Below are 18,549 nucleotides of genomic sequence, written 5' to 3'. Positions count from 1 at the left end.
TGCAATCACTAACATATACAACAAAGACCCGGAGTCTTTAAGGAAAGGTTAACTATTTAGAATTGATGAGTCAATTTGAATAACTATTAGCATTTGTATTAAAAGTAAAACTTAAAAAAAAAAAACCATTTTTAAACATGGTGCCTAAAAAGAATAACATTCAAGGTTATGGAGAATGTTGACAGACAGATGAGTGGAAGACTCATCCTGCGAGGATACCTGATAAAGCGAGTTTTACTGCCATTTCCTTCTGTATTCAGATTATTTTCCCCTGATCAGAAATCAGGTGACCTCTTATGGAGGCTGGAGAAACTGTTGGGAGCCTCCCTATGAGGTAATGTTATTCAATTATGGAGGATTGTAACACAAACTGACTTAGTTAATATTCTAGAAATCAGTATCATCTAGGTTTAAGGGTAAATTAAGAGGCAAAGACTTAGGAGTATCATCAAGACTGACTGAGGACTAAGGTTGTCTCTCTGAGAGAATATTTGTTTCTCACTCTAGATCACAGTTTCCCCAGAGTGGCTTCTATGCCATTTGGCTTTTATGTCTCAAAGGAGAAATAGTTACTTAGCAGAACAGTGGAGAATATATTAAATGATGAATAAATGTTTTTAAAAGAATCAAAGAATGGGCTTTGCGTAATTCTTTTCTAGATCAGAGAGCCCAAGATGTAGCCAGATTCTTCCGTCGCCTTAGGATAAGATGAAAATCTACCCTTCTTATCTTGCTCCATTTCATTGTTTCTCGTATACATTATGAATACCACTATATTTACAAATTACTTTTCTCTCAATATTTAGTGGAAAAGAATTCAGTAATTTGGCCATTATGAGCAAATCTTACAATGTGAATGTTTATAGGCTGAGAAATATGATGTAAAAGTGATCTCAGATATCTTTTTTTTTTTTTTTAAGATTTTATGTATACATTTGAGAGAGACAGGGACAGAGACAGAGCTCAAGCAGGGGGAGAGGCAGAGGGAGAGGGAGAAGCAGATTCCCTCTGGGAGCTGGGACATGGGGCTTGATCCCAGGACCTGGAAATCATGACCTGAGCCGAAGGCAGATGCCCAGCGATCTGAGCCACCCAGGTGCCCCAATCTCAGATATCTTCACTAGCGTCTAGACTCAGAATGGCAAATAATTTTAATTTTGTGACAGAATTTGGATTGATGAGTTGTAGCATCTTAGAGTTAGATGTTAAGGACTCCAATGTCTTGTTTGGGTTCAAAAGGAGAGAAGCCATTGATCAAATAGTGTGACATGAGTGCTGGATGGATGATTACAGCATAGCATGTACCTGCTTTCTCTGTTTCAAAAGCAAGGAAATAATGGTTCTGCTCAATGCTACGCTAGTCAGCCCGTGTGGTTTGCTGGAGCTGCTATCACACTTCCATGTAAAGTGAAACAAACAAACTGGAGGTGGTGATAAAGATGTACAATAGATAACATTTATTGAGTATAAAAGGTAAAGGACTTGAAATCATGACATAGAAAACCGTCCCAAACCAGTTAGGTCTAGTTATGTTTATTTTATTTATTTTTGTTAAAGATTTTATTCATTTATTTGAAAGAGTGTGTGAGAGAGAGAGAGAAAAGATGAGAGTGGGGAGGGTCTGAGGGAGAAGCAGACTCCCAGCTGAGCAGGGAGCCCAACGTGGGGCTCAATCCTGGGACTCACGTCATGACCTGAGCCAAAGGCAGACGCTTAACCAACTGAGCCATCCAGGCTCCCAGGTCAAATTATGTTTAATCATAAGCAAAGCAATCATGGTTTGGGGATCTCAAGTAACTCAGTTTAAATAGTTGAGGTACTGTCATTGGGAACTAGACTTATTGTGTGCCCCTCCTCCCATATTAAAATTAATTAGAAGCCAAGGATGTCAGATGTTTGGCTCAACTCCAAAAACATATTTGATAATACGCCTATACAAAATGGAATAATCCAGTTGAGGTGGAGTGATTTTAGAATCACTGAAAGTACTCAAGCTTAGTCAAGATGACCACTTGGCAGGGATGCTTTAGATAAAATTTAAATTTGAAAAGATGTCAGAATAACCCAGAAATTTTATGATGCCAGACCCATCAGGGGGTAAAATGAATTTAAATTTGAATGTCTTGGGTAAATCATGCACTCACCAGTGTACCAGAGATCCTTCAACCTATAATTTCTTAAACCTAGCCAGATTTCCTGGGTTTAAGATTTACATCTGCTTGGTCTCTGAAGACAGTGGACTGTGTGGTCCTTGGTTTGGATGGACTTTAGCATTCCCTGGAGCCCTGAGGATCTAGGACCCCAAGCATAAGCTTTGACATCATCCAGTTACTACCCCTTTAGTTTTCTCTTTTTACCCTTGTGATAGCTAATGATGATGGCAAAGATGATGGTAATGACAGCAGGTAAGTGTCTTTTATTATTAGCTTCATCTTATAGGTGAGGACACTAAGGCTCAGAGAGGTTACAAGACTTGCTCAAGGTTACATGAGCCTAAGACATAGGTTTGTGAAATCCCAAAGTTCATGCTTCTAACTAGTGCACAATACCAACCTCCATAAAACACAGTAACAACTTCCAAATGTCCTCTTCTCTCTTAATACGAAGCAAAAAAATATCAAAATAGAATAAAAAATACCAGTTACTTTCAAGCTTATGTATTTGTTCACATCCTTCCTGTTACTAAGAAAATAAGTTCCTTGAGGTCAGGATTCAATGTCTAGTTATAGGTTGTTGAAGTTCCTGACATTTGAACAGTCAATACATGGCAAATATCCTACATAATTCCTATAAATAACCCCTAAATTTCAATCTAAAGTTAGGCACATTTCTATTAAATGAGGCACCTGAAATTAAATATCTGTGAACAGTAGTGACATAACAGTATCCATGTAGAAAAAAGCATATGTACTACTCCATGCAATGTTCGATATCGCCATGGAAATCATATGCATGTGCATGTTGTTATACAAATGCCTTAACACTAATCAATCCACATAAATCTTTTAATAACCCAATTTTAATACCATTGAAAAAATAACAAAAAGAGATAATGACTAAGAAAATACCGCAGCCTATATTTCCAAAGAAGAGAGAGTCTTCATAACAGAGCTGATATGTTCCCACTAATAAATCACTTTAATGCAAATATCCTATAACTTTGGAAGCAAGACCACTAAGATTCATGAAAAACCTACTTCAAGACAGGAAATGGGAAGTCACCATGGGGAATGGAAGGCAGGGAGCTGCTGATATGCACCCTTCAGGTCTCTTTAGTATTTCCTCAAAAGAGCTGCACAGGGCAAAGTAAAAATAGAGTAATATAAACAACTCTGTTTTGGCTTCTATCTCTGATTAAATACACTAGTTCTAATTGAGTATATATTGAGCTAATTAGCGTTTTCTTTCTGTCTTTTTCCAAGAATTCAGAAACTGCTTCCAGTGTTGGGGGAAAAAAAGATCCTACAACTTTATATGTTTATCTTATTACTTCTTCTCTAGACTCTTTCTGCTATAAAATCTAGAATCGATTCAATATCCAATGGTAATTCTGCAATTGTTCTTCATAACATCAAATTCAAATATTTCTTTGGAAGGTTTTTTAAAGCGATGAATTACGTATATGCTCCCACAAAGAAAAGAATAGCATGAGCTTTATGGTTAGATAGATTTCTTTTATAAAAAGATATATCTTATCTAGGAAGACTAAAATTAATCAATTCGCATTTTCTTCCAAAGTGACCAAGTTCATAACTTAATAAACATAGGCCGCCAAAGCCAATTTCTGAGGAACCTTACCGATATAGCTTGTAGTTTAGTAATAAAGCCCTTTCGTGTGGTTTACTGGGTATCAGCAAGATGATAGTGCATTTATATAACCATGTAATTCCATTATAATTTTCTATCACTTGTTAACCATCTTCATAATTAGTATTATGTCATAGTTCAGTAAAAAGTGTTCTGTCAGAACAGTATCTATCAGAATACTATGATGAAAAAGTTTAGAATGGTATTAACTATCTCTGAATTAAATTCTTATATTTCTATCTCTTGTTATATGAAACTGGAGTTTTCGTAATAACATACAATTTATGTTGATAGGATATAACAAAAATGGTTCGCTTCTATCCAGAATAGCTTCAATACTGATAAACATAATTCTTCTTAATTTCACATGCACACACCATGTAATGGATAAATTATTACTGCCTTAGGTTTTAAATAGTCTTCACTGATTGAAGGATGCCACAGGAATAAAAATGTGGGCTGTAGAAATATAATAAGTAGTCTCACTTTCAGGGTTTATTAACAAGGTAGAGCTATGCACGTGTGTGTCAGTGGAATGATGTAGCAAAATTACCTGTTAGTCATATATCCTATTTATTTAAAGGCCTAAATTCACATATTTATTCTTCAATAAAACATAAAAGTTAGAACTGATTACCTGTACACAAAACTCGGAAAGTAATGCCAATATATTACTTTTCTAAGTAAATATAAAATAACAATCACTGGAATGAGTTAATAGATTAGACATTTAAGCCACTAGAAAGTTTTAAGTAGTCTTCCTCCAACCTCAACATTGGTACATATTTATGAGCAATCTTATTCATTGTAATTTTTTCTTAAAATAACTGAATAGATTTGATGTAGAGCTTATTACATGGTAGTTTTATGTAGAGGCAGGGACATTGTTAGGTATCTGTAAGCATCTCATCCCAACCACAAAACAACACAGCAATAGTATCAGCAGAAAGCAAGACCCTAATTTCACCAGTTAGAAAACTCAGCAAAACTACCAAGCCTAAAGTGCTTCAAGCAGCAAGAGGAAAGAGAACACTGGTTTAAATAAACAAAAGGGAACTAATGGTCATTCAGGAAAAGACGAAAAGCAGATATAACATATGATGGTCACTTAAACACCAATGCCATAACCAGACCCTGCTTTAACACCAAGAATGCATTTAATGACAGAGGAGACAAAAATGATGGAAAAGGGGATAAAGGTTGGACAATTTTCCTTCAAGTGACCATAGTTCTTGCTATCCCCTCATGAGAAAAAAAGGGGAAAAAAATCACCTCTGGCTGGTATAAGTCAAAGACATATCTTAATAAACCCCTCCCAAATCAGTCAAGCACAGGAATCTCATATTTCAAAATTGAAGTAGACAGGCATGTGTGTGTATGTGTATTTGTATATACATCACATGTTTGAAGAAGAAAAGAGGTGTGTGAAGTACAGAGGACTGGTGTTGCTCAAGGTCATTCTCCTCTTGAAAACAGAAAAGGAAAAAGTGACTAAAAGATCTGGGGGGACAGGAGTCAAGTGGCAAGTTCTTCCCACCTGCCTATAGGCTCACATCATTTACCATGGGTGTCCTGACTGCCCTATTGTTCTGCCCCTCTTGCTGGTGAGTGTAAGAGAGCCTAAAAAAAAGGAACATTTTGCTGGGAAATTTCCTATTAACACCTGACAGTCGTAACCCATTAGTGAGACAAGCCAGCTTCGTCTCCGTACAAGGTCAGTGGACTCAGATCTTCAAACTACCTGGTGTATACCTCTCTGTCACTCCAACAAGGGAGAAGGGAAGGGTGACAGAAATCTCCATTTTTAAGTAACTTCTATATATGAAACTCTGTGCAAGGAGGCCTATTTGGTTTTGACATTCCACCTAACTCCATTCTGTACAAATGAATGGCGTTTTAACACATGAATCACACCATAATCTATGTTAGGCTCCCAAGCACTAACAGTCAGTTAATGCATTTGCCTCAGGATGAGGCACAAAGACAGGACTTAACCTGCAGAAGAGTGAAAAGGCCAGAGAGAAGTGAAATGAGGAGGGAGATGGAAAAAGCCCATTATTTTCCCAGGTACTTCTATTCCACACCAGCGTTCCTTCTTTCTTGGGTACCCTCTAAAGAGGTATGCCTTATTTGCCAACAAATATTATGAGTATGATATAGTTTCTGTTGTAATAATATTTTGGAGAAATCTGGGGGGCAAAGACGTGTCTTGGTGATATTGTTAATACCCGCCAATCAATTTTCTGACCAGGATTTGCTGAGTGTTGGGGAAAATCCAAATACATTAACTTAGAAAGAAGATAAAAGAAAAGAAAAACCCTCACCTAATTCCTCCCAAATTCCTACCAATTTTGGGGTTTTATTCAAGCAGTACCCTTTTCTTTCTGAGTCTACAGAGAGTAGAGTGTGGACCTGCTTTTCTGTTCAAGTCGAGTCACCCTCTGTATCCTTCCTTGGTTCTCCCCTAGAGCTGGAACTTGCAGAGCGTTATCTATCTGAAGACTGGCCCTCATCGCCTTCATGTTTATTGGGGACCGGGTGGGGGGAGGAGTTGTCTTTTCGTGGTTATTCCAACTGGAGATGAAACAGGAGTATAAATGACCTAATTAAATCCAGGAGAGCAAGAAGGGAGAAAAGAGAGAGGAAAAAATGGAAATCTAGGAAAAACACACTTAGTTTCCGGTTTTGAATCCTGAGAAATCATGCAATAGTTGAGTATCAAGGCGTTTTTGCAGCCAGCTTCCCTTCTATGTTCTTGAATATTCATTTACAAGGGGGTGGAGGATTGCAGGCGCAGGAAGTCAGGCAGGACCTCACTGCCCTCCACGCGTCTCTCTCCACCTCCTTCCTCTCACAACCAGGCCGCCACCTCAGCCATGATGCGCCTACTGTCTGCCAGGGGGCCTGCTGAGCTCTCCCGCCCCTCCCCAAAAAGTGTCGACGAGGGTCTGGCAGCTGCAGTGGCGGAGCCCAGCCCCCAAGCCCGCTGCATATACGGCCTTGTAGCACCACCAGCCTGCGAGGGCTGCAGCAGCAGCCGAGCCCAGACTCCAGAGGAGTCAGGGACCTCAACGCGCAGGAACAGCGAGAGCAGCTAGCTAGTGGCCAGCTTGTAGTCTGCAAATGCCATCATATGGATATCTATAGAAACGCAGCAAGCAGAGAAAAAGAGGCAGCGCCCCGACACTTTCTAAGCGGCTTTAGCAAAGAGAAACCTTCGGCGCATCTCCAGTCGCTGCCTCCAAGAGCAGGGCGCCTTGCACTTGGCCAGGCCAAACCCTCCGCTGGGTGCACCCAGCAGGCAGCTACCCAAGGCAGGACACAAACGAGCACTCCTGAGCTGAATTATTCAGACCGCCTTCACTATGGAATAAAACATTGATGAGACTACTTTGCAAGTGCTTTATTTGGTTAATCCGAATGCTCTCGAGAAAGGAGTGAAATTTCTGCAGGGGGACACAGAGGTGAGGGGAAAAGGAAATGAGAGAAATAAGGTGCAAGGGTAAGGGGCTTTGGAAGTTGGCTAAATTTGTTCTGACTCTGCCAGCCATGGGAATGTCCGTTTTAACGTATCAGACCCAATATGTTAATTAGGCAGTCGCAAATCCACCCTATTCCTTCTAAATCAGTGCACTGGCAAGAATTTCCAAAATACATATTATACAGAAACAAGCAAACCCAAACCAACCAAACCACGCGCACACAAGCTCCACAGCAGAGACAATATAGCTGGGCATGGTATTGGGGTGGTGGTTATGGTTTTAGCCTTGTTCCTCCAGATATAAAAATGACTTATTTCATGGATCTATTTTGCCGTATCCAAGCAAACGCTCGCAGTTAAATACCTTACCTCAGCCCACACGCCGGTGACAATGAATTCCCTTTCATGCAAAGCAAGTTCCAAGAAAACTCCATTTCAGATTAAAGTCTCCAGATGTGTAATTTACAACTACTAAAGGGTCTGGCAAGCTCCTCCACAATAAGGAAAGGAAAACAACCTGGCACCAGAGGTAGAGTAGGGTCAAAACGATCCTTGCCTGAAATGATGGGTGGAAACCAAACACCCTCTCGCACTCCACAGTCTGGGGAGGGTTGGATACCAAATGGTCCGTGGCAACCATAGCCTGAAGGAAACATGGAATTTTTAATCTCTGGCATCTTCAGACAGGTTCAACATGCCTAGCTTTCCAATATCATCACTTAGGGTGGAGCGTATCCATATTCCCTTAGCTTTCACTGCTAGATTAAGTGCTCAGGTATAGATTTATATCCCACCTACTAGAAATTTTATTACAACATCACAGAGCGCCCTTGGATAGCCAGCCCTTCCTAATGATTTTTGAAACATTAATAAGTAAAGTAGCCTGCAATGCAGATAAGACACTAGAAACAAGATCAGAAGGAACTGGGTGAGGCGGATAGTCGTTTGCTTGTTACCTGGTGCCTCTAGAGGAAAAGACGGTCGTAGGAGGACTTTCTGCCCGCAGGTACAATCCCGGCAAGGTGGCTCCAGGTGGCTTTCACAGTCGTACGCGGGTCTCGCTCGTCACTTCGCTGCCCTTTGCCATAGCTCAGCACCCGCATCCTAGGGAGTCCGAAAGGCGGCTCCTGCCACTGCCGCCGCTGCCCGCAGGTCGCGCTGGGTGGGGGATCCGCGGAGATCGCCCCATGAAACCCGCGTTTCTGCGCCCGGGGAGCGGGCAGAGGCAGGGCGGCCGCGCACGCACACAGACACACTCAAACACACACACACTCACACACTCGCACACAGGCGCGCGCGCACTCGCATTCACTCTTGCACACGCACATCCAGCACAGCACGGGGAGGGAGAAACAAGGAGGGGACTGGTCCTTCTCACGATCGGCTTTGATGCCCACCGGACCACAGGCAGAAAAGAGAGTGGTTTGGCATCGCCTTTTGATCACGTTTCCTTCAAGTTCTCCTCCAACCCAAATCCACGTAATTCAAGAGCTGGTGACATTTTGGTGGGGAGGAGAGAGCCGGGAAAGGGCTGAGGAAGAGTCGGGGATTTTGTTAAGCAGTTTGAAAAGCAATCCTTGTTACCTTGTTTGTACAGAAACCAGCTCGAAGGGCTGAACTTTTGCCTTCAGATGATGTGGACAGAAACATAAATATCCTTCTGGCCAAGACAGGAAGGTCTAGATGCACGGAAACAAGACGGCTACAAGACCCTCTGGTGACCTTGTGATGTACCTGGAAGCAAGTTAATATTGGAGCTTTCCAAGCCTCTGGGTAAAGCGATCCACACACATGGGTCCACAGCCAGGCAGCGGTTCCGAATCCAGCCGGGAAAATAGGTCTGGGCGTTCTCCCCGCTCTTCGAGAATCTGGGCATCAAGGGGGCACCGACGAGTTAACAACATTTGCTTCTGGGCAGTTGGATAAAAGACAGTCAAATGCATCAGAGTGGCGCGCGCCCGCGCGCGCGCACACACACACACACACACACACACACACAGAGCTAGCTGGAGAGCGGCTTACCAAAAAAAAAAAAAAAAAAAAAATGCCAAGAAGACTTCAAAAGGTAGAAAAAATCCAGAATCTTTTCGGAAAACAGAAGGGTCAGCAGGAAGGTTATGAAAATCTCCTCAGGTCTCTCAGTCTTCCTCTCTCTTGTGAATGTGTGTGTGTATTTCCAGAAGGTTTTCTTGGTCGGCCCCACCCCCGTCCAGTTGCGCTTTTTTCTCTTGATATAAACCGACCGTGCAAAATGGATTATATGGGTGGGTTGTTCTCACAGCCCAGACTCCACAGTCAAGAATCCTAAGGGAGCAGCCAGCTGCGAAGCCATTCACATCCTCTAGGGAAAAGGAAAAACACGCGCAAACACACGCGCACACACGCGCGGGCGCGCACACACACACACACACACACACACTCCTCAGTTCGGGCCGCTCTGCACACGCTGGCCGACTCCCTACGCGCTGCTGCACACAGCGCTCCGCCCGCTGCCCGCCGCGCCGGGGCGAGTCCGCAGCTCAGGCGTGCGGCTGGCAGCCCAGGTCCCAGGCTGCGACCAGGGCGGGCCACGGTCCCCGGCTCCCTGCGGCAGCCTGTTCGGGCAACGGCAGCCGCCCGGCGGGGAAGGACTGCGTCCGGCGCTGCAGCATGGAGGCGGCCGCGGCGGCGGTGGCTGCGGGCGCGCGGCCGTGGGCCCGGCCCTCGCCGCAATGACGGGAACTACCGCGCCTCCCAGACTGAGTCGGGCGAGACCCCCTCCGGGGCCACCGCGCCTCCCTCTGCCCTCACGCCTCCGAACCGGGAGTGCTCCGGGCTAATTTACCCCGGGCTAGAGGAGAGGGTCCATGAGGTGCCCGCAAATCCCCAGGCAGGGGAGGCGCGGGGGCGTTGCAGGGAGGGGGAGAGGAGAAGGCGGAAAATCTGGAGATAAAGGCGAACTTCTAGGGGCTTCCCCAGCCTCTGGTAAAAGGGAAACTTGTGGACCACCCACTGCCCCCACGGTTACGGGATAAAGGAGCGTCACTCGGTCAAGCTGCGACTGCTAACAGTGCTGGGAAAAGTCATTAGCTATAACCTCCCGGAAAATCTGAGACGGAAGACTGCTGACTTGAGGTCTCTGTCACCTGCGACTGGCCTCATCCAGGGTCCCCTTAGTAGTAGTAGGTAGTGGTTGTCTTACTAATCAGATTGGAGAAGCTGAAAAGAACGTTTATATTTGAGAATACACTCAGCTGAGCCTTAGACATTACAAGTGCTGAGCTGGTCACATTTTAGTATGTCAAGGGCAGAAAGCAAGCCCAGTAGTCGACATCAGCCAGGCCTGACCACTAAGGTCAGCGGGAAAGAGATCAGATCTGAAGGAGCAAAGAGAAGGGTGGTGGGGAGAACGCTAGACTGGGCCCTGGCGGATAGGGGTCGAAGGGCCGGCATTTCTCCTGACTCTGCCACAAGTCCTGGAGTTTCTCTCCTGGACCCTACCCTCACTCTCTCCAATCTGGAAAAAGCTTCCTTCAGGGAACCCCAGTGAAATCACGCTGATCCTTTCTACTGGAACCAGGAAGCCCTTTCACTTCTCTTTGAAGGGTTCTCCAGCAATGGGTCTTCTGCCCCAGGGGACACCTTCTCTTTTAGCTCGGACTTCGCTGGCCCCGACACCAGTCAGAACCCAAAGAGAAGGGTAGAGCTGCGGGTTGCAGAGGGAAGCTGGCTAATAAGGGCCTCTTCTGGGCTACTTGGCAAAGCCACCAGTTAGTGGCCCCCTCAGGATGGGCGCTCTCGAACTTTGCTACCACTATTGCTCTCCCAGGCTTTAGAGTTGCCCTGCGGATGCACAAACGCACTCACACTGGAGCACACCCACTGAGCTCACCCAAGCGCGTACACGTGCACCCACGCATAAGCAGGACCACACAGCCGCCTCTTTGGGGAAGGAAGCCGAGGGCGTGGAGTGCTTGAGGTGGAAACTGCTCTCATCTCCTTCCTCTGCTCTGCTCTCGCTCTACGCCCCCCGGGCTCCAAGTCCAATCCGAGGTTTAAGAATCCGCGCAGCCCGCGTCGCTGCTTTGTTGCGAAGGAGCGCAGCTCTCCGGCTGCAGTTCCTGCTGTGCCTCCTTCCTCTCGATCTGCCGGCGGCGCCGGGTCCGGGACTCTGGGTGGGGGGAGGAGGACCGCGGAGCCCGCGCGGCGCCGCAGGGTGGGAGTTCCAGAGCTGGAGCGTCCAACTCACACAGCAGAGGGCTGTGCGGCGACACCTCACAAAATAAACCAAAGGGACACCGCTACAGTCCAGGTGAGTCTCCACTAAAACCGCCAGCGCTTCCCCTGTGGCTTTTTGTCCTCCGAAGGGTAAGAATTGAGTTTCCGAAAAGTCTACGGCAAGAACCTGTGGCGAACTGAGTCCAGGGACTCCCCGAGGAACAGGGAGAGAGAGTGTTGCCATCGCCGTTTCGCTAAACTTGGCCACTTCTGGGACTTCACTGGAGGGCGGCGGAGTTGCACCAGTACCAACTAGAAGCAGCTGTGAGCGAGCACGTCCAAATACTTTAGGACGCGGGGGTGACTCCTTTTTCCTTCAGGATTGTCCCACTTGTCACCCTTTCCTGCTGAGCTGATAGGAACCGCTGAAGTCCGGGAAGTAAAGGTTTGCAGTTCTTCCTGGGGACTAAAGTATAGAGAGATATTGAATGAGAAATCCAAAGACTGGCTGGACTAAAAAACTTTCCTTTTTCGTTTTTTTTTTTTTTCCCTCTTTCTTCTTTCTTTCCTTTTTCTAGTGCTCAGACGGAGGTGAGGAGGAGGTATACTTACCAGCTGTAGGAAGTCTAGAATTGAGAACAGGGCAAAGTTCAAATATATGAGTGGGTGCTTTTAAGAAGAGGTTGTGTGTGTGTGTGTGTGTGTGTGTGTGTGTGTGTGTGTGTGTGTTTGCACGAAAAAGATGAGATCAACGTTTCCTTAATGTGGAAGAGTAACGGTGTATAACTTCTAAGTATTCTCTATGTTGTTAGCCCTACCAAGCTCGTAAAAACGTCCTCTCTTCATTTAGTTTAGCCTTACTGCACCATTATGCATTATATTTGAAAGTGCTTTCTTCTACTTTTCCAGTTTTATGTTATTTCAAGGAAGCACTCACTGATAAAGCCTTGTAACTCACTGTCCGCATACAGTGTTTGTTCCCTTCCATCCTATGGAAGATTAGAGTTTGCCAATGGAGAAGAAGAGAGCTTTGTTTTACGTGGTTGTCTGTAGAAGGTGGCAAGACTTAAAGGAGAGGCTAGGATCCTCTTTCCCAAAGGATCTCAAACTTAACAAAGGGTAGTTTTTATTTTTATTTCCTTCAAAGGAGAAACGGCCTCTGAAAGGAAGATAGATAGCAATTCCTGGTTTGCCTGTGTGGTTGTTGTTGGCACTAACCAGCTATGTAATTGGTAAACTTTGAAGAGTCCAAGCAAATTCCTCGTAGAAGGGAGTCCATTTATGCATTGGTATCTAAAAAGAACTAAAACGTATTTCAATAATTTAGTTTTTATTTTTCTCAATATATCTGCCTTTCTTAATTTATCTCCAAATTCAATGTTTATGCCAAATCACTTTTAAAATTATGTCAAGTTTCTTTCTCTCTCACACATTGTTTTTCTAATGATCATGGTGGTAAATGTTGGACTGTTTTCCCAGAATAATCCAGCATTTGAAAAAGTTGTGTTTTGCCAATTTCAGACAGCAAATAGAAATGTGAATGTTTTTCAGTTAAAATAATAATAACTAAAAGGTAACCTAGGTTTCTATTATATTATTATTTGACAGTTGAGTCTCTTCTAAGCCAGTGAGAAAGGCATAAATTACTCTAAATTTGTTGTTAACAGCTAGTTTGCTTACTCCATGAATTTTATTACTTCGCATGCATTTATCACACGTGCAGATTGACATGTGTGATAAATTGTCTTTTCAGTTCATTTTTTGTTGAGGTACACTTCTAAAATCTTATTTAAGGTGAAATTATTTCCACATTTTCTGGGTGATAAATCGCTATTGTGAAGAGCTTTTGATTCTCTTTACTAATATAAAGTTCTCTGTCAAAGACTGGAAAATGATATGAAGAAACAGTAGGGAAAGACAAGTTTCTGAAATGAAGTAATAACCTTAAAAAAATAGTTAAAATAAGTGAAATCCAAACATCAAGATTTTAAAAAAATAGCTGTCATATTTATGCCCTACATAGTTTTGAAATATAAAAAGAGATTTCATTATCTAAGAAACATGGTTCTGATGTTCTACGTGCCTGTAAAGTTCTAAGGTACAAATTGTGGTGGCAATTAGATCTTACTAAAAAAAAAAAAAATCAACTGAACTCTAAACAGAGTTGAAGACCTAGCATATTTCTTTTTAGGTGAACAGATTTCTCATGTATTTATTTTGGTTCTTCCAAAAAAACTCAAATTTATTAACTATTTAACATTCTTACTAGATACAAAAGATATTTTCCCTTAATTTTTAAATACAAATTCTTTATTGTTTTGTGATATTTTACTTGTGTAAAGCATACATGTAATTTTTTTTCTTCCTGTTTCTTTGTTGTCTTTTTAACCTTAATGGATGATGATAATGGTGTATTATGTGATTAAGGTCTACCTCATGAAAGCTGGAACTAACACTAAGACCCCAATAAATTATCAGATGAAAGTGGCCATTTTTTTTTTTACTAAGGAAAGCCTTTATTGAGACTTAATTATTAAAACACAAGTGTAATGATTTTTAAAGATTGTGTCATAGGCAAGAACTTTTGGAGAGAATTCAAGGAGAAGGGGTTATTTCAGAGATGAGCATTGCTGGAGAGACAAGGTAATTCTTAGGCACTATTGCAAGCAAGACATAGATATTGTCTTTAATATCCATCCATCTGTTTTTCTTCCTTTATTTGGTTGTCCTGGTATCAATTCCCTGTTGTCTGGTGCTTCCATTTAGTTACCCAGAAGCCCCAAAGCACAACATCCTATCTAGAAATATCTAATCCAGAGAAGAATGGTACAATATTGTGAATTATTTTCCTCTTCCTGTCAAAACCTCTTGACTCTAATTAAATTCTTAAGAAAACATTCAAATCATGCTAATTCAAACTAAAGTGTCTGTGACTATTTGTTTACCCACTTCAGAAATATGAAGCCAACTTGATTCCTAAAAAGTAGAATTTCTGCAAAGTGTGTTACATATCCAGGATGCGGAGGCACTACAGTCATTCTTAAATTTGCATACAGAATTTAACATTAAGTATGGTACTTTTTTTTCTATTTTATTTTTTATGTATTTTTGAAAATGCTGTGAACCTGGTTTTTAACCTTGGAACAGACATTTTGAATGTTTTACATTTATATATCCAGGAACATTTCCACTTGATCTCCCTTTCTTTTCTTTTCTTTCTTTCTTTCTTTCTTTCTTTCTTTCTTTCTTTCTTTCTTTCTTTCTTTCTTTCTTCCTTCCTTCCTTCCTTCCTTCCTTCCTTCCTTTCTTTCTTTCTTTCTTTCTTTCTTTCTTTCTTTCTTTCTTTCTTTCTTTCTTTCTTTCTTTCTTTCTTGTAAGCTCTATGCCCAATGTGAGGCTTGAACTCATCACCCTTGAGATCAAGAATGGCATGCTGTACCCACTGAGCCAGCCAGGGGCCCCACAACCTGATCTTGACACTGTTGTAAAATGGAGCCAGTCATTATGTAATTATCTTAAAGACAAATTATCTTAAAGGGTCTCATTGCTGTTCTTATTTATTTTTAATGTTTTTTTATTATATTATGTTAGTCACCATACAGTACATCCCTGGTTTCCGATGTAAAGTTCGATGATTCATTAGTTGCGTATAACACCCAGTGCACCATGCAATACGTGCCTTCCTTACTACCCATCACAGGTCTATCCCATTCCCCCAACCCCCTCCCCTCTGAGGCCCTCAGTTTGTTTCTCATAGTCCATAGTCTCTCATGCTTCATTCCCCCTTCTGATTACCCCCCTTTCTTTATCCCTTTCTTCCCCTACCGATCTTCCTAGTTCTTATGTTCCATAGATGAGAGAAACCATATGATAATTGTCTTTCTCTGCTTGATTTATTTCACTTAGCATTGACGTGATTTGTGAGTACGGTAGACACACCAAGTCATATAAGATGGAGGTGATAGTTGTTGAAAGTCTATGGACTTCACTTCTTCAAACTGGATACATTATCCTCAGTTCTAAAAAACCTGAGAATAAACTCTATAAAAAAGCTTTTGCTTTTACGCTTTAGTTTTTTACAGTGTTTTCTAATGTTTATTTTTCTCCAAAATCTGCCCCTGAACTTCAGTCAGGTGGCCACAAGTCGGCAGTAATGTGCCACACTCATCTGGTTGAAACCACAGGGTTTGGCTTTCTTACAAGCCGCCACAGATTTAGAGTTAAGAACTATTTTCTATTTGTTTTCTGAAAGATGCATTTTCATTAAGATACATAATGTTGGATAAATTTTATCTACATGAAAAGAGATAAATTTTTTAGAACAATTATTTGTTAACATAAAATCCAAAAGCATGATTAGGTAATTTCCTCCTAATCTCTTCCCCAGTTCGCTTCTCCTTTAATTATGGTCTCTTGAGGAAACGGTTTCTTGTCGTTAGTCTACTCATGTTGTATCTCCTAGTCATTCGGGTCCTTTCACTGACTCCGCTTTCTTAGCTAGGTTGGTGGTAAAGTTCCTTGGATTTACTTCTCAGCTATAGCGCCAGTGATTTGTGTAATGAAAGCAAATCCTTCTGTGATTGTTTACCATCAAATTTTGTTTCCATATAATGGCCTTTCTCTGCTTGCAGTGCTATTCATTTCATTGTTTTAGCCAGTGTCCAGCACTAGTCCCTGGGGAGAGAAGAATAACCATAATTCTCTTGGTCTCTGTCCCCACAATAGTGCTTACCATCTAATGCAGTTTATAGACCAACAAGAGGTCATTACAACATGACCTTGCTTTATTTCATAACTACAATCTGCTATTAAGCCCAAATCTTTGTCAGACCTCTGGAAGCCACCTCCATTGATTCCAATAATAGTTTCTTTATTGCTGTTAGTTTCTAGTTTGTTTTTCATATTTATTCAAATTTTCTTGAGAGGTAGCCTGTGAAATATCCAGACACAATCTTTTAACAAAATACAAGGTACAACACAGCATATTCAATAAAGTGTTGGAATATAATACATCTGGATTAAAATCTTGGTTCTGAAATTTACTGTATTACTTGTGGAAATGGTTTACCTCTAGCCTGAATCTCTACTATGTGTATGATAAAAAATACTCATATTTGGAGTTGGTTAAGAGGTTGTAATGATTTGCTGGTATAAACTATCTAGGAAAAGCAAGTACTCCATACATATCACTTCCATTCTTTGTCAGTCTATTTTAGATTATGTAATGAATAACTAATTTTACTGAAATATTATAAATTATCTAGTTTCTCAAAATAATGTATTTTTAATCAAGAATTTTTTTTCATAAAAGTAAGATAAAAACCCTCAGGAAGATGCTTAAAACATTTTACTAATATTTTTATTTTCCCTCATATTAAATATTCTGTAATCTTTGTGACATATTGTTGAGCAAAATCTTGAATATTCAAGTTGCTATCTTCAGACACTATTCAGCCTCAAAATGTATTTTAAAAGTTTAGAACTAGTTCCTTAAATACCTTCCCCTTTATGAGAAGTACTCTTGCTAGAATATAATCAAAGAAGCTTCAATTTATGTAGCTTAACCCTGGCTCTCAGACTAGTTACATGGTCTATATATGTATAGTCTCTTGACCATTATAAAAATTAAGAAATATGTTGAGAACGTGAAAATTTGGGCAATATGAAAATAAAAATAAAAATATTATTAAGTACATATTTGGTCTCTGATTTATTAAAATCCTAAATATTTATATTTGTAGAAAATATAATTATTTTTAAACACCTTATCTTTTTATTGCATTATGTTGCTGTGTGATAGTATTTTCCCAGTTTCTCTGAAGTGAATTCATATATTAGCAATGTTAATTTAACTATTATCCATCTGTTGTATCTTTTGTTTCTGCTTGGATATGCCAAAAACATAAAATATTCTTATTTTGTGTTAGATTGGCGTGTTTTAAATCTTGGATAATATAACATCAGAAACTTTTTTAAAAAGATTTTATTTATTTATTTGATAGACAGAACAAGAAGTGGGGAGGGACAGACAGAAAGACAGAGAGCCAGACTCCCTGCTGAGCAGGAACCAGGCTCCAACTCAGGACCTGGAGATAATGACCTGAGCCAAAGGCAGAGGCTTAACAGACTGAGCCACCAGGTGTCCCTAAAATTAGAAACTTTTTAAACGAAAAGAATATATTATTGAACAGTTAACCTAACTTACTGATTGTGAGGTATATTAAATACTTTAAGTTTTTCATTAGCAACAGAATTTAGGAACTAAGAAAGAGTTAGATGGGAAATCATTGTGAACGATTGTATGAGGTTGCAACCTTTCTATATGGTTTTCGATTATGTGATCAGCTCTATAGTTAGCTTTTACAATTTTACAAATTTGAGGGCTTGCTACATTTTATGGTAGAACTTAAAACTCTTGATTTCTGTAGTACTGATAAATGTAACCAAAAGTATGAAAACATTGGCATTGAATTCATTCAATTATTCATTCATTCATTCACTGATTTTCATACCTTATGCTTGAAGAATAGGTCCTTCCTGTTCTTTTTTTTTTTAGATTTTATTTATTTATTTATTTATTTATTTATTTATTTATTTATTTATTTATTTTAGAGAGAGATAAAGAGAGAATGTGGGGTGGGGGAAGGAGCGGAGGGTGAGGGACAAGCAGTCTCCATGCTGAGCACAGGGCCAGATGCTCACTGATCCCAGGACCTTGAGATCATGAGCTGAAATCAAGAGACGGAGGCTTAACCAAGTGAGTTGCTCAGGCGCCCCATGGTCCTTCCTGTTCTTGACTCCATTTGCAAAGAGATGTTATTGCTCTCTAGTTTCCATTCATACTAAAAGAGACAATATGTCTTTTAAAAAAATGGGAAGCAAAGAATGTGAGCAAATTGTAAAGTTAATCACTTAGAACTATAAAAACGATTCCTTGTATATTGTCTAGGAATGCTTTTTCCCCCCACTTCAAACATTAATTCTCTATTATCAAAAGTATTTTCATACTGTTCCACTGAGATATTTGTTTTTATATACTTTTAATAAGATGGAGATAGGGGCGC

The 18,549-nt window shown here is 41.1% G+C and overlaps 1 protein-coding gene and 1 long non-coding RNA gene across 3 annotated transcripts in view; one reads left to right on the top strand and one right to left on the bottom strand.

Moving 5' to 3' along the window:
- The window catches only part of LRFN5 (leucine rich repeat and fibronectin type III domain containing 5), a 241,525-nt gene extending 231,645 nt beyond the window's left edge, over window positions 1-9,880 (bottom strand). For both annotated transcript variants that reach the window (XM_087858985.1, XM_087858984.1), the window contains exon 1: window positions 8,245-9,880. The gene's annotated coding sequence lies outside the window, so the exon portion shown is untranslated. The remainder of the gene's footprint in view (window positions 1-8,244) is intronic.
- A 1,353-nt stretch (window positions 9,881-11,233) lies between these two features.
- The window catches only part of LOC123793626 (uncharacterized), a 134,364-nt gene continuing 127,048 nt past the window's right edge, over window positions 11,234-18,549 (top strand). Inside the window, exon 1 of the long non-coding RNA XR_006780041.2 lies at window positions 11,234-11,579. This is a non-coding gene — a long non-coding RNA (uncharacterized LOC123793626). The remainder of the gene's footprint in view (window positions 11,580-18,549) is intronic.

This window comes from Ursus americanus, chromosome 35 (genome assembly GCF_024610735.1).
Source record: "Ursus americanus isolate L20-20 chromosome 35, mUrsAme1.1.p, whole genome shotgun sequence".
NCBI lineage: Eukaryota > Metazoa > Chordata > Mammalia > Carnivora > Ursidae > Ursus > Ursus americanus.
This window is presented reverse-complemented; position numbering and strand designations above follow the sequence as displayed.